This window comes from Cebus imitator, unplaced genomic scaffold (genome assembly GCF_001604975.1).
Source record: "Cebus imitator isolate Cc_AM_T3 unplaced genomic scaffold, Cebus_imitator-1.0 Scaffold147, whole genome shotgun sequence".
Taxonomy (NCBI): Eukaryota; Metazoa; Chordata; class Mammalia; order Primates; family Cebidae; genus Cebus; species Cebus imitator.
The window spans coordinates 178,739-194,126 of NW_016107462.1; the positions used below are offsets into that span (position 1 = coordinate 178,739).

At 46.7% G+C, this 15,388-nt stretch overlaps 1 protein-coding gene across 1 annotated transcript in view; it reads right to left on the minus strand.

Moving 5' to 3' along the window:
- The window catches only part of LRIG1 (leucine rich repeats and immunoglobulin like domains 1), a 124,340-nt gene that overhangs the window by 59,473 nt on the left and 49,479 nt on the right, over positions 1-15,388 (minus strand). The window lies entirely within an intron of this gene.

The following is a 15,388-nucleotide window of genomic DNA, read 5'->3' on the forward strand; positions in this document are numbered from 1 at the left end:
AAAAAAAAAAAAAAAAAGTTTTGCAAGATGTCACCATTGGGAGAAACTGGGTTAAGGGTATATGAGGGATCTTTCCATATTATTATTTTTAACAACTGCATGTGAATCAACAATTATCCCAAAGTATAATTAAAACTACAATACAAATGTGTCATGGCATTCATAGTGGAATCAGACCGAAGGTCTAGGGGAGTTTCCAGTGGAATCAGCCTTCCTGCTATTTTACTTGGTCTCCAGCCTTCCTTCAAACCAGCAGAAACTTACACAGTATGACTCAGGTCTCAGAGCCAAGCACCAACTACCGCTGGGCTCTGTGTGATTTCCGAAATCTGGGGATATGCATGAACTGTTTAATTACTTCCCACCATTTAGGAAAGGGCTGAGGGCTGGGACTCCTAGAGACAAGGCCGTTGCCGATACAGCTGAGGACAGCTACCGTGGCCCCTGCCTGGCATTAGAGGTTGTCACCAGCCCTGTGTCTTCTCCCAACACTACCTGGCCAAGGAAGAGGGCATGCCAGATGTGCATACCCAGAAGGTGGCAGACGCAGGCTGCCAGACACCAGACTCCCAAAGCATCATCCCTCAAATACTGGCCCTGGGAGGTGTTCCATGGAAAGGTTTCTGGGCACAGCCAAGTTAGGGGAGGGGCATCTACTCTACTGCCTCTTGTAGACTCCCCCAGCAGGTCAGCAGAGGAAAGCAGCTCAGGACTGATAATAAGGACATCTTTCACTCAACTTGATTAGGCATTTGCTAAACTTACATGACCACAAAATCCTTTTTTCATCAAACGACCGTTAACATCCAACAGAACAAGTATTCCAGGTGGCTCACTACTTACTATCTGTGGAAAACACCACCTCTCTCCCCCTCACTAGAGGTCAAACGACATAGAATGCAGAGCTCTGAGGGTCTGGTGCCAGCCTCCAAATGAAGCCAAATCGTGACAAGCCTGCACAGGAAGAACTGAAGGGGAGGGGGGAATGCATGCCCATGGTGGTAAAGTCTAAACTTCATGGATGTGTGCTTAGGCAGGGAAGCAGCACTCTCCCCTGCCAGGAGGACATGAGCAGTGGAGTTTATCATTCTCTAGGTCAGCACCTCTTATGTTCTTGAAATCTCCCTCCCTACCACTGAAAGAAAATGAAAACATAATAGAGCTATGATGAAATGATCTTCGGAGGACCTCCTCTGCTTGTCCTTGGAGACTCAAAAGGAACATCAGGCATGAAAGGCTCTGAAATATCCTGTATGAAAGAAAGGTGCTCACCTTCAACTCTGGGTTTTCTGAACTTTCTCACCACAGAGCACTCTCTTTCCCCTCAATGCATCTACTGGCACCTCTAGAACCCAGGCACTCCTTACCATAATCCTTCATGCAGCCTGCTGCACCTCCCTCATTTTCCTTCCATCTCTGCGGGGGGTGGGGGGAATGGGTGGCATCTCCCAGCATAGGCTGGATGCCTGCAGGGATCTGCAGTGACTTTCCACCTTCGTTTCAGAGAAAGCCTTTCCAAAACCACCTGCTGGCCCCTCAAACAAGCAAGCAGAGACTGAGAGAGCTCTTCTCTGACACATCCATGGTGGGGTAAGAGCAATTTCTCATCTACTAAGCAAACTGAGGCTGGGAAAGCTGCCACTAACGTGGCAGAATCAAGACTCAAACCCCAATAATGAGCCCTGGGGGTAAGCCCTGTCCACCTCTGGTCCAGGTGGCCTCTCACATGGCAGTTACCACTAATACTTTTTCTCCCATGACACCCTGCCTGACTCTTTAGTAAATCCAGGAAAGCAGGTCTTATCTCCTGACTGAAGAGCCATGCCTCCAGGACTCCCCAGCAAGCCATTTCTACTATTACGTGCCCAAGCCTGTCTCTCCACCTCCAATAAATGTCTAAAGCAACCTAGTGTCTGCCCTGTACTCCACAACTGCTTATCCTTGAGATGACCCTTCCACTTGGTCCATCAGAGTGATTCATCCACACACGAATGGGATAGCTGCTACGTGCAGCTGCTGCAAGGAAAGATGGATGCGGCCACTGCACCATCGGCCTCTCACCCCAGCCCCCAAGGAGACAGAGAGATGTGATGGGTGCACTGGCGGAAGGGAATGTGACGTCATGAGGGGAAAAGGTCAGGAGAGGGCCAGCCATTCCCGACCAAGGTGGCAAAATAAACCCAGCACAGCATCCACAGTCACAGCCAGTGTAGGCTTTTGTTACCCACAATTTAGAGGTAGGAGACTAGGAAGAAATGGAGCCAGGGCCAACTCTGAAGGAGCTGGGACTTTGTCCCATAGAGGATGGGAAGCCACAAAGGGATCCTTCATTCATGTCTTCATCAAATACTGTACTGATGAAGGTTCTTCACTGGGTGGCTGGTGTGGAGTGGGGAGGGATGAGGGCTGCATGAGGGCCACATCTGGATGCTTGGGAGCCAAGGCCTTGAGAACCCCCAGTAGAGATGACTTGCATGGCCCATATTTGGCACTGGACCCAAAGGGCCTGCTAGGGTGCTATCCCCTGCCCCACTCCAAGCAGACTTTTCAGCATAGAGCACATGGCTCAGCTGGCCCTCTCCACAGAATGCACAAACATGTGAGCCTGCCAGGAACCTGAGGCCCCATAACTAGGGGGTCACCCACAACAGCAGTTCTCAACTAGGGATGTGAGTCTGTTCCAAAGAACATACAGTCCAGGCCTCCAGGAGGAAAGCAGCCGTGTGTGTTTTTAACCCTGGTTGTGTATGGCTGATACTGAACCAGCCTCTTTCCTTACAGATGAGGGGACAGAAGCCACAAAGAGAAGTGTTTTGTGAAAGATCCTATAATGGATCCATAATGTCAGAGAAGGGACCACAAGCCAAATGGTCCAATGCTCATTTCTCTGAGAACACTACTGGTGCTGACAAGGGGGAGAAGGCCCTGTGCACTCCAGGAAGGGATGTTTCCTCCCAGTTTCCAGGGCATTCTCATCCCACCACACCACTGAATGACCTGTATTCAAGAGGCAGAATGTACCTTGGGTTATGTCCTGACAAGAGGACAATGAGAGGGCTTCCCCTGCAGCAGAGATAGCAATGCAGATATCCCAGCTGGAGGTGAGCAAAGAATGGACCGATGTTCTCTATTAAAATGCCCACAAAGGGATGGCCCTGTGAGAGGCCACCTGGTCCTCACCACTGTGCCAACAACTCATGTCTTTTGGCTTTCTCTTCCTAGAAGTGACCCATGAGGCCACCAAAGCAGGGAATGCACATCTCTGCCACATCACTATTTCCTTTGATGATGTATTGAATCTCTTTTCCAGGCACTGGGCTCTTACTCGAACCACGTAATTGCTATAGCATCACCAAATCAGGGTTCTTGTTAACACACACTAGAGGATAGGGAGAGGGGCAGCAGGGGCCAGCCTAGCCGTGAGGAAAGCCAGGTGGTGAAAGGGTTTATCATGGCTGTCGGCAAGGCCACAGGGAAGGGGGAGCCCCAGGAAGGGCTACACATGGCCTCCCCAGGCCCAGCACACAAAGGCCATGCTGGCTTTCTCAACACACCAGCTCTCGTTCCAGCTGAAAAGAACCAATTACAAGGCAGAAAAACTTCACTGTGCATGCTGATAACCAGTTTTTTCCTTATAAAAAGTACATTTGATTTGGAGAAAAGTCACATTCTAAAAAGTCCAAGGGGATTTTTTTTTCTCATTTCCAAAGTCCTACCCTTTGCAACTTATGTAAGCATCCAATTCCAAACGCAACCTTCACAAAATCCCATTATACAGTTATCCAACTCGGTCTTTGCTATATTACAACAGCTTTTGGGTGAGGTCTTTCAGTTTCCATATCAATCTACTGACATGTTTGTTTTGTAAGAGCCAGGTCTTACTTTTGAACTTATAAAAAAAAAAAAAAAAAAAGGTGTTTAAAGAACTTAGAACAAGTCAGTTTTGCCTCTTGTTTTACTATAAAGGGAGTTTTTTCCACCATCATAATGTATGCTTCTGACATCTAGGTAGAATGTAAATGACGGATGGGTGGGCTGTCAGCGGAAAGAAATGACGCAGAGATGGGGCAAATCCACAGCTGAATTCTGTGATCTCCAAATAAGGTGGGTAGGTTTAACCAGACCAAACACCCGCACCTGTATACCACCAAAGCAATTTCCTAACCACTCTGTGGCTAACTGCACAGTATCTTCAAATTAAATCAATGGTGAAAGAGGTAACTAAAACCTCTGCTATGGAACCCCAAAGTCATAAGCACTAAACTGAAGGTCAGCTTAAGTATTTATTCCCTGCCCCCCCCCCACCTGGTGAGAAAGAAAGAGGGAAAAAAGGAGTGCAGGGTAGGGAAGTGGGGAAGACTGGCTATTTTAAGTGACAGTTATGAGACGGAAGGAGAGAAGAGGAGGAACAACGCCTTTCACTTGCAATTACCCAGCTGTGGCTTATTAAAGCTGTTGGCTGCACACTGAAACGACCTAGAGAGTTTTTTTCAAAAACCACTCACCCCCTCTGCTCCCCAGCCTGCTAATTCGAGGTTCTGATTTAATTGCCCTGAGATGTAGACATCTAGATTTTTTAAGCTCCCCACGTCATTCTACTATGGGTGAGAGCCACCGCTTAAACATTTGCCTAGCACTTTGCTGCTTGCTGCACCGACCCCAGGTAGAGAAACAGATGAGAAGAGAGGAAGGCAAATAAACTCTGCTGCTGTCCTCCACAGCTCCCATAAGAGGAATGAACAGATACACATAACGGGGTTTTCTGTAAGCTTCAACTGGTTTAAGGGAAGGTGAGCCATGATGAATATCTGCAATGAAGATCCATTTTTATGGGATGTAAATAGACTCCTCTCCAGTCTCCAAAACCAGGCGGCTTCCAGTGTTCACTGTGGAGAGCAGCAATGCCTCTCAGCACAGCAGCAAAAGCAGGCCTTTCTTTCTCACCAGGTGGGGGGGGCAGGGAATAAATACTTAAGCTGACCTTCAGTTTAGTGCTTATGACTTTGGGGTTCCATAGCAGAGGTTTTAGTTACCTCTTTCACCATTGATTTAATTTGAAGATACTGTGCAGTTAGCCACAGAGTGGTTAGGAAATTGCTTTGGTGGTATACAGGTGCAGGTGTTTGGTCTGGTTAAACCTACCCACCTTATTTGGAGTACCCACAGCCCCAGAGGTACTCAGTACACAGTTGTCAGAGATAGCAAGAGTGTCTAACACTCAGTGCGCATTTAGTATATGCCAGATGCTGTACAGAAAACACATACTGTTTAGTTAATCCTAACCCCCACCTTATCAGCAAATACCATTTTATGAGTGAAAACTGAGGCCTGAGAGAACCTGCCCAGGTGACACAGCAAAGGTGACGCAGGCAGTACTCGAACACCAATCGATCAAACACAGAGCCTTCTCTTCAGCACTGTGCAAAACTGCTCCCTCCCTATAAAGCCCACATGATGCCCCAATCAGTGTAACGGGAAGAGATCCATTTGTACCTATCTTTGTCCTACAGCTTCGTGGAGAAGGCGGCCTGCTATTTACAAGCTAATTTCACAGCAGCCCTCCCTGAGGAAAACATCTCAGCTCCCAGCAACCCTACAATGGGAGAGCTAGCAGAGCAGAGCCAGTGGCCCCTGAGAGGACAGCCTATGAGTACCTGGGGGGCTGCACCTTTCACGGCACACATCTCGTCTCCTGGATGAAGTTGGAAAGAAAAAAAACCCACAAACTGGCACCTTTATTTCAGCTGTTTGGGTTTGAAAGGCATCCAGGAAGTGAGGAAACTGCAGAGGAATTCGCCTTAAAGTGATGTCTTCGAGGGCAGATAGCCACTATCCGAGAATCTACTGGCACAATTGAACAAGTTTGGGCTCTGCTGAGACCTGACGACAACAGTGTTTTTCCTCATGGTGCCTTTCACAGATGGCCGGCCTCATCAGCTCTGAACTCTGCGTGTGCCCACGTGCATGCGTGTGCGTGTGTCAGAGAGAGAGAGAGAGAGAGGGGGAAGGGAGGGGAAGGGGGGGAGAGAGAGAGAGAGAGAAAGAGAGAGTGAGAGAGAGAGAGAGAGAGAGAGGGGCACGCAGCACCACTTTGGGAGACACATGCTCTATTGGCAGGGTAGGAGCCACACTCCACAGTAACATCTGAGCTTTTGGGCCACAATACCAAGGCTTCCCATACCTAGTACAGTTTGAAATGTCAGCAATTAAAAATGACAAGACCCTTCTAGGCTCCCAAACCACATACTTCCTTCCATGTGTATAGTAAGCATAGGCCCCAAAGATGGAGAGAAATAACAGGACCCACCTTTGATGCTTCCTAGCTCTGTGACCTCGAGCAAGTTACTTGCCTTCTCTGTGCCTTAGGTGCCTCATCTGTAAATTGTGCTTAATAGATTTTGTGTCTCATAGAACTGCAGAGCTGACACAGTAAGACGGGTCCTGGGAGGCCCATAGAGCAATGCCTGCCAATATCAATGTACCAGATATGCTGACTGTCACTATTTTTTCTTCTCAAAAGGCTGAACAATACAAGATTGCTGATGTTTGACCATTACCAAACAATGCAAAAACAGCAATTTCATAGGACTCAATATACTGAGTAAACTATTCTATCTTTTAAAACTCTTGCCTTTAAACAAGCAGGGAGAATCCAATATTCCCTCTATATGGCCCAACAATGGCAGGCCTTATGAAGGAAAGGCCCGCATAAACACAAACACATTTCTTCCACTTGGGCTATAAAAGCTGAAAATGGCTCCCAGGTGTGAGCAGACACAATAGGCCCTGCCTTCCCTGCAAGGTCACCAAGCAGGTCAAAGTCAAGCCAGCCATTTTCGGATTAGGTGCATATGCACAGGAGGCTTCTCAGTGGTAACTGGATTACAGAAGCCACCTGCAGGAAGTGAGGAGGGGCAGAAGGAGGAGGAAATGGTCCCAGTTGGAATAAGACTGTTGATATGGGCTGGAGCCAACCCCTTTCACACGGGAGATTGTGCAATGACGGAGCAGCTCCGCTTCCCGGCTCCATTTCAAGCAGCCCTGGAGGGTTTTCAGCACTCACCGCTGGAAGGAGCGGCACTTCCCCTCCGAGACCATCTACTGCTTCTCCAACATGGGGGGGTGGGCAACCCGCCTCCCCACTGGATCTTGGGCTATACTTAAAGCTTACATGGTCATCAGGAAAAGGGAAAGAAAGAAAGAGGCAGACAGGGAGGGCTGGGTGGCGGAAAGGAAAAAAACCAAACACTCAACAAAAGCTGCCGAGTTTCCAAAAGAGGCAGTGATCTCTATGACCAAGCTCCTATTCCACGGGCTCTCCCCTTCCTCGGCTCCCCCAACCCCACAGCTGGTGTTCCCTTCACTTTCTCAGCAAATAACTTGCAGATGTACCTCTCATCTGGCTGGTTCACCACCCCCACTCTCAAAGAAAGGAGAAAAAAGGAAAGAAAAGGGAGAAGGAAAACGACAAGTCATGACTGTGTAATTTGGCAGGCTGGCTGGGGAGGCCACAGAGGCTCCTTTCCCAGCGAAAGTCTCGCTTAGACTGGAGGGCAAGTGGCAGTCTGCACTACGGAATCCCTGGGAAGTTTCCGGGACAGAGAGTTGCTTTCTTTGTAAATTGGGTGTTTAATTTTCTATTTTGAGGCTCCTTGGTGGTATCCAGCATCTGATGAGGCTGCAGTTCTAAGAACCACGGGCCCTACTCTTCCTTCCAACAGCAGCCTGCTGGCTCTTCATAAAAGCCTGCATGCTGACAAAGAAAAAAGGCGGGGAAGGGAGGGTGTGTGTTGGGGGTGGGGGGAGGGGTGAGTGGGGGGGGTGTACACAAATTGGCCTAAAAATGGAATTGGCCATGTCCTTTTAGTATTCCTCTGAATGCTTCTCCGAGTACCCAATGTGCTGGCTGAATATTTAGGGTGTTCCATTTAACGCCTGCAACCTACACCCCCGTGTAGGGGAAGAGCAAGGAGGTTTGCAGAACAGGGAGCCTCAGCTAAAATGTCGCTTCATCTGGGAGCCTTCCCTGTCACGTGCCCCATGAGTGACGGGCAGTGAGGTGCCCATCAGATATCCCCAGCCCCTGTATGACAACTGTTCACCCATCTTCCTTTGCAGCTAGACTACCAGTTCCTTGAGGGCAGGAACCCCAGGCCCACAGGACCCGACCTGTTGGCTCACGCTGGGCCTGGTGTGGGGCACGTGCTGGCAGGCTTCACAGCAGCCTTGCTGCCTTGCAGATGAGCCCATGGTCTCCGCCATGAACCAGCCGAGGCTTCCTCCACTTTTTCATCTCTTTTGCCCACTGGTGGCCAGGACCACAGTCCCCAGGCTGGGAAAATGATAGGAGAGTAACCCGGTCATAAACAGTACAGTGCTAGGAAGAGGCAATGGGGCAGGTGTGGATGCCAGTAGGTGGGGAAAAAATGCCCACCTTTCAGAAACGCGTGTTAACTTCCATCTGGAAAAAGGGGTACCATTCAAGTCTTAGCTGAGGATAAAGGCTGATCAGATACGAGTGACTGATAATCAGAAAAAAGATAAATGTGCTAAAACTGTTTCATTCCTGCTGGGGGATGCTCAGCTGTAAGCAGAGCTGCCAGTACCCACCTGCTGAGAGAATAACAGGGCTCCTGCCACGCTGGCCTGCTCAGGAAGCACTCTCCACCTCTGCAGTAACCATTGAAGGTCTCCTGGGGAGGCCTGAGTGGTCACCAACAGCCAATTGAACATAAGCAAATGTGTAACAGGCATGGGCCTCAAACCTAAGCCACCCAGCTCTGTTCTGTCCGTGGTACTGGAGCTCACTCTGCTCCCTGCACCAGAGCCTTTCTCAGAAGCCATTACCAGGGCTATAGAGACCCACTGTCCCAAAGATGCCTGTCACATCGCTGGCGACATTAGGAGTTGATCTAAAAAATTTACTGTTTTCCAAGGCCTAAACAGCGTGGTCAGAACTGACACATGAGCCTTGGGGCTCTCCCCAGCCCTATATGAGCCCCAGCAGTGGTTCTAAAAGCCAGGTTCCCAGGCCAGCAGCAGCAGCAGCAGCATCACCTGGGAACTCATGAGCAAAGCAGTTCTCTTGTCCCACCCCAGACCTGCTGAGCCAAGCCAGAAACGCAGCTGAGGCCCCAGTCACCTGTGTTTCAGCAAGCCCTATAAGTAGTCTACCAGTGAGGGGAAGCCACCATCCCCCAAGGGAAAGGGCATGAGGTTTTATCCAGGAGAAACAATTGGTTTACATCAACAAAAATCTGGGCAAACAGGGCAGGAAGTGAACACATCTTTGAAAACTCATTAGAGGGACAGAACTTTAGATAATATTTTTTGTGTGTGTATATATATATATATATATATATATATATCTCCCTGCTGTGTTGTTTGTTGACTCTCATCTTCCCCCTTTAGCATCTGAGAACCAAAACAGCTTCGGACTATTTAAGGAACAAAAGGCATTCATTTAAACTCAACCCCGGCCTTTTAAAACACAGCTTCGCCCACAGTTTCTTCCTAAAGTAGCTGGAGTCACTCACTCTTCCCCACACTCTTAATGAGAAAGCATTTTATTGCCATATTTTATTTATTGCAATAAAATACCAGTGGCCCAGGTAAGGTTTACTTTTACACTGACACCCAAATGGACTGACCATCCATCCTTCAACAGTAAAGCTAAATCAGGTTGCTTCGTGGGGGACGCTTGTCCAAAGTAGCATGGGGACCTATCTACTTGTTTTCATATTTTCTAATTAACACACTTGACTAGGTCCACTCTTAATCTGGTGACTGTTGGAAGGGCCAGCAGTTAATTCCTCCAAATGAAGGACGGAGTAACCCTTGGTCTTCGGAAGAATCTCGACACCCAACTTGACTGTACATACACCTATGGTGCCCACAGCTTCAGCTAGGAATAAATGCACAAAGAGCTCCACCATCTGAGATTGCCACTCAACTTTTAAAGACAAAGTCTCATCTCATCCCTCCAAAGATAAACATCACATGCAAAAATGTTTCACATCAATTCTTCACTATGCCAGCAAAGGATGCCCTTTTTCAGGAGATGCAATATGGAGAAAGTTTTAAGGACAGGTAGTGAAGAGAAGGGCAAGATATCTCAACCCAGCTCCTTAGATGGAGAATAAGTCCCCCCATCCCAACGCACGCATGCAGTGGGAACGCCAGCCGCTGCCTACTCCTCAGTATAATCTCACCTGCGCTTCAAGCCTGATTATTCATGACCTTAGCTCGGGTCATGAGGCTGGGTCTAATTTTTCAATGTTGCATTCCAAGTCCCTTCCCTTGCTTCCAGCTTGGGCCCTCTGAGGGACTCTCATTATTCCCTCCAGCCCTGAGCAACAGCAGATCACAGCTGCCTCCCTCTAAGGTTCACTCTTTAATTATGCTTTAATGTGAATTGATCTTTGCATTAATGAGCCAATAAAGAAGATTGATTTCACCCTGCTATTTTCCAGGGGGTTTGCTAGGTACTCTGAGAGTTAAGTATTCCTATTGATTTTACTTCACCAACAGATTCAACCAGGAAGATGGCTCAGGCCTTCGCTGCCTCCAATCCCTCCAACCCCTCCCAGTGCTTCGTCCACTCTTCCCTCACCATCAGGGAAGCGGGGGTGGTCACAGACAGGACACGTCATTTCTTTCCTTCCGGGTTTTATTCTCCAGAAGTTACAATAGAGGGATGTTAAGTATCCTATTCCTTTTATTTAATCACTTTTTCTTTTTTTTGTTTTTTGTTTTGTTTTTGTTTTTGTTTATAGAAAGTGATTTATTTAAATAGGGAGAGAAACAGGAGAAGGAGAGAGAAACAAACAGCTAACTCTCACACTGAGTGAGAGAATCCAGAAAGATGGAATCCAGGAAAGGAAAGCAGCTTCCCCACTGAATGGAAGGAATAGAAAGAGAAATGGAGTTTAGCAGGGGAAGACAGGCTTCCGCGAGAGAGTGTGGAAGGGGACTCCAGAGGGAAAATCCAGGACAGAGAAAAACAGCTTCCAAGAAGGGAGTGTTCGTGGAAGGGGATCCAAACATGGAGTCCCTTAATCACTTTTTCTTCAGCTGAGAGGTCACAGCAAAATATAGTTAAAGCCACCTCAGACATTTTTATTACGTTATTTATATACTAAGTCTTCCAGGTACATCTGTTGTTAACATGAGAGAAAAATACTTCCCTCCAAAAAAAAATTTAGTTTTCAAATAAGTGGTTACCAGGGGCCAGAGTGAGGGGGATATGGGAAGTGACTGTTGAAGAAGTTTTTTTTGGCGGGGCATGATGAAAATGTTCTAGCACTGTGTAGTGGTGATGGTTGCACAACACTGAGAACATACTAAAAGTGGCTTTTAAATGGTGAGTTTGTGGTACGTTTATTTTCTGACTTTTTTTGAGAGTACATAGTAGGTATATATATTTACGGGGTACATGAGATGTTCTGACACAGGCATGCAGTGCATAATAATCACATCATGGAGAATGGGCATCCACGCCCTCAAGCATTTATCCTCTGTGTTACAAACAATCCAATTACACTCTTAATTATTTTTAAATGTACAATTAAGATATTACTGGCTCTAGTCACCTTGTTGTGCTATGAAACAGAAGGTCTTCATTCTTTCTATTTTTTTGTGTCCAATGACCATCCTCACACATCCTCCCCATGTCCCTGGTACATTTATTTTATCTCATTATAAAAAATAGTTTTCAAAAATAAGTTTTCAAGGTTAGAAGTAAAAGGCATTTCAATGTGTTTTCGAATGCAACATAAACCTAAGGAATTTTAGTAGCAATATTACAAAGTCACAATTAATTGTGTGCCCCTAAGTTTTGCCTAGGTCTCCCTCCTGGCGGAGGACACAGGGCTCAGGGAGAGCAAATGACAAGGCACCATCAATGAATGAAGTCTAGAAAAACCAGGTGGAGAAGAAGTTAGGTGCACAAGGCCAACCCTATGGGTAATATGCTACAGTCTATATATAGGAGATAAAAGCTAAGGCCAACTGTATCACATGTGTTTTTACTCCTAGGACTGAAAAATTCAAGCATTTCCACTGCCACCAATCTTCTCCAAGGTTCAAGTGCAGCAGCACCACAGGAACAGTGGGAATTTTTCCTCAGCAGAAATGTCATTTACGCACCAGACAAAATTATTGTGGCTGTGGGAATCATAACCTGAGTTTCCTGGATTTCAAATTAAAAAAAGAAAAAATCTCAAATGTAAAAATCTACTGGCAGCCTGTGCCCCCATTTAACAAAACACAAAAGTCTGTTTCTTTTTCTCAGCACTATTTCATGAAATTAGCTCCCTCACCAGAACTCAGTCTCATTAAGAGCTTTCCTTGGGTTCTGTGCTTTCTGTTTATTAAGGACAAATGGCTCCAGCATTATCCTCAGAACACGATGCAAATAAATCTGTTCTTTGACAAATATGTTAATTGAATTAGATTCTTTTAATCAGAAAGTATTAACCAATTGAAATTTTGCTGTATGACTCCAGTTCCCAAAACTCTGGAAGTCTCTTTTGAAGCCCTCATAGAAAAAGCCAGGTGCAGAGCAATGCCTCTTCCCACGAGGCTCTCCCAAGGGTGCCAACCAGCTCAGGAGGGCTCTGATGTCTGGGAAGTCAGCCTGCTTCTGTGCAAGCAAATGAAACACAGAGAGAAAGGGCCAACTTCCAGAGGCAAAAGTCCCTAATTACAGGTGTCCCAGCTGAAAATTAACAAACCTGCTACTTCTGTGAAACATAGAAAGCAACAACGGTGGCTACTGGTCAGGGGTAACTATGTCTTTTGTGACATTACTACCCCTGCTCTCAACTTTCTGGTCACAAAGCGAATATACAAGCTTCAAGGGTACTTTTACCATCTGCTTCAACTTCCTCATTTAACAAATGAGAGAAAAGCAACGTATCCCAGGTCACAACTACATTAGAGACAGCAGGACACACACCTGGCCCTGACTTTTCTCTGAGGCATTTGCCTATAAACTTGTCCTAAGAAAGCTGTCCCGGCTCTTATCACTCACATGGCCTCAGCATACATTTGCTCTATTCTCTCTGCACATTTTGATTATTTTTCTGATCCTCTGTCTGCCCACAAAAATGGTATAAGAATCTGAGGATTAAGGACTGTAAGCATCTAACTATTAACTACCACACTTTCAGACGATGTGTTGAGGCTTCTGCCTCTCCCTGGGACAACCTCTGGACCACAAATGCAGGGGTGCAAAAAGTGCCTACTAAATATTTATAGAACACGTGATGCCTTTCAGTTCACTAGTTCCGAAAAGTAACAGACACATCAGCAAAACCTGCTGTTCAAAGCCTGGATGACTAGAATCATGTGGTTGGGGCTACTAAGTCTTCTGCCTTCATTGGTTAGGATGGGGAAGGTGGTTTTCTGGCTGTAAAATGATGCTCATCTGCTGCCTGCTCTGTTGTTTTCTCCCTTGCCCTCTGCACGGTCCACTTGGGAAATACAGAAAGGGCATGAGGATTATCAATTATCCAGCTGCCCAGATGTCACACTGCTAACCTAACTTTTGCCGGCACTGAATCCAGGCATCCAGTCTAAGAATGGAAAACACAGGCACCTCAGAGAAAACCAAGATAAAGACCCTTCAGTTTCTATCGTCTCTGAGAAATCACTAACCAAGCCAGATGGTGCCCAACTTCAGGCCAAAGAGCTGGCTGCCAGTGCTAACCTGCATTTTCCAAACTGAATCCAAACAGGGAGTAAAATTTTTTTTTCTCTTGCTTTAAGTATTTCAATGCTGTCTAATGGAATAGCAGGAACAAGGCCAAACAGCCCCACTTCTCTTGGCACTTGGGCCAAGGAACAGAAATGTATTTTTAGTCAGCAGAGCAAGGTGCAATTAGAAGTGCCACAGGCCTGTGGGGCAAGCTGGAGGTCCTGCCTGCCTCTGGCACAGCATGGTTGAGAGTCACCTCCCATGCTCCTGCCCTGAGTGCATGGGGTTAGATAAAGGAGTGATGCAAAGGTATTTGTGTCCAGTCTCACTTCCACCTCTCACTTTTGCAACTTAGAAGAGCTCCACAGAGGCTCAGTTTCTTCTCTGATTAACACAGAGATATTCTCTGAGGCCCTAGCTTCCTCACCATGTGAGGAACAAGAGAAGTTACATCAGCATTTCTCCAACTTGAACTCATGGACCAATGGCCAGGGCTCTTGTTAAATGAAGCTTCTGATCCAGTAGGGTTGGAATGAAGCCTGAGGTTCTATATTTCTAACAAGCTTGAAGCAAACTCAATACTAATGGTCCACGACCCGGGCTTTAAGCAGCAAGGAGCTCCCAGCATCTTCAGGAGCTTTGCTTTATGGACACACAACAGGTTTTCACAACCCCATTAGCCTCACATAAGATGGACTCATCGATTAAGCCGAAAATTAAACACCTTCCAGATGCTGGGCCCACAGACCAAGTGGGTACAAAATAAAGTCAGACCTTTGCCTACCCATCAAGGGAACAAAAGGCCTCAAACCTACCTTCCAGCACTTCATGGGAATAAGGACTGACTCTTAAGTCCTGTGGCTCTAACGGTGAGATCTGTCAAGATCTAAGGAGCTACGTGACAACCAGCCACCAGCCAATAATGGTAGCCACCATTTGTCAAACACACACGATGATGGGAGCTTCATATACATTCCACTCCCTGGGCCTCACTCTCCTCATGTATAAAATGGGTCAAAAACGCATTATGTAAATGAGGGAAATGAGATTCAGAGAGACTGGGCATCTGTCCAGGGCACAGAGAATGAATTGCAATGTAATTGCAGAGATGTAACTTCTCTTGTTCTAACCCCCCAACTATCTCCTGCAATCCCACGATGCCGTGAAGAGTTAAGCCCACGACCGTGTTTCACGGGGACACAGCACCTCCTGAACACAGGGTGTGCTGCCAGCAACGATCCGAGATCTGTAAGTTATGCCAGCACTCTTATTAATAGCACCTTCCTGCAAAGTTTCTCTGCTCAGCCTGCTGAGCCTCAGCATCGAGAAAAGATTCATACAGGTAAGCAAACGAATTATAAAACTAGCAAAATCAAAATAAAATTAAACTATGCAAGCCTAGGGTGGAAACAGGAAATTCAGTGTGAAAAGGGAGGTGCTCTGCTGGGGAAGCTGCCAATAAAATCTGGCAGAGAAAATTGTTGGACTCATGGCTGGTTTATCTGGAAAATCTTCTGGGTGAGTTTAAAACAAGCAAGCTCCTCCACCTGACTGCTGAAGAAACAGGGGTAGGACCAGTGCTCAGTTCTCTAGCAAAGGCTTATCACAGCACAAATGATAGTATCCCCAATGGGTACGCTCCTTTCTTTTTAGCTAAGGTCCTTAATTTGCTTTTTCATTTCCAATATG